Genomic DNA, 1,608 nt, shown 5'->3' on the forward strand with positions numbered 1-1,608 from the left:
AGTGTATGCCCTTTGGTTGGTTGATGATGCATGGAGGGGATTGTAACCATGGCAATGAAAAAATATACAATAGAATGAATGTAAAACTAATGTTCTCCCATGTAAACTGTCACATAATTCATAATAAAACATTAAAAACAGTGGAACTCTTAATAAAGGTGTAAATTGTAAAAATAAAAAAGTATGTGAGCAGTCATCTAAAGTAGAATTATTGGTCTCTCCCAGTCTGGAGTAAAAAGGAGCAAAAAAATAAAGAAATAATAACTGATGAAGATACATGTAAATAATTAGTCCCATGGAGTAAAGGATCAGACAAATATCAGTCTCCATGACCCTGATACTTGAGGAATTTCATTGTGCCTTTACCTCTACCAATTGCTCTGAAAGGAGTAACAATAGAAGGTCCTGGATAGAATGGGAAGAAAATGTGGAACAAGCCACAAAATCACAAACAAAACAAAACAAAAAAACAGGTTTACTGGCCTGATAGAGACTGATGGAACCCCCAAAATTATAGCCCTCAATCACCCTTCGAATGACTCTACCTTCATGACTCAATTTTCAGCCAAATAATATACAGTCCTATAAGTGGCAGATACACACACCTTAGAATATTCAACTGTTAGAAATTAAAAGGACAGCATGTATGCAAGGAGAAAGTTCAGAAGGGTTAGGAAAGAAGGCTGATTGAAAATGGGAAAAAGAGGAAGTGGGATATATAATGTTACATTGTGGGGATTGACCACAATAAACAAGATGAAATAAAATGTGTATGAATAGCTGAATGGAAAACTAATCTGTTCTGTAAACCGTCACTCAATTCACACACACGCACACTTTTTAAAAAAAAAAAACCGGTTTCCAAAAAAAAGGAAAACAACCTTTTGAAATAAAAAAAAAAAAAATCCTTCTTCCAGTCTTTGAAAGCTGGCACAATAGATTACTCTTTCCACACAGTCAGGCTTGCAGTGAGTTTAGGGATCAGCCAGAGGTCAAAGTATAGTGTCAGCTTCGGTATATCTGAACATGCATCTGGCTCTGGGCATGTATGTGACTTTCTAAATTTTTCCATAAACACTCTTGCTTTTGAATGTTCTAATTTCACAAAGAAACTTTCTATCTACCTTCTCTTTCTGGTTTCTCCACGTCTATAATGCAACATTTGCATGCTCTAGCCCCAGGGGGGTTACAGGCTATTATAGTTTTTGAGCTTTGCCTGGTGTGCTTCCATTAGGTAAGTGTGCTTCCATTAGGTAAAGTGGGGGTGAGTGTTCTGTGTCAATCTCTCAGTTGTCTCCCAGAGAGGTTAAAAGAGATACACATAATAATTTGTGAATAAAATCAGCTCTGTTCCTTTCAGAGCCAGAGATCAGGACTGTTCTCTGGAAGAGGAAGCTGCCAGAGCTTTAGGAACTAACTTTAAACCATGGAGAGGATGAGGCATGGATAAGTAGTAAACCAAATCTCTCTTATTTGGAAGCCACCTTTTAATTGATTTGGAATTGAGTTAGTTGCAGGAACAAGGAATTGTCATTTATAATAACAAATTGTCTCAGTCAATATTGTAGTTGCTGTTGTTAAGTGCCATAGAGTCAGTTCCAACCCATA

This window comes from Chrysochloris asiatica, unplaced genomic scaffold (assembly GCF_000296735.1).
Source record: "Chrysochloris asiatica unplaced genomic scaffold, ChrAsi1.0 scaffold00139, whole genome shotgun sequence".
NCBI lineage: Eukaryota > Metazoa > Chordata > Mammalia > Afrosoricida > Chrysochloridae > Chrysochloris > Chrysochloris asiatica.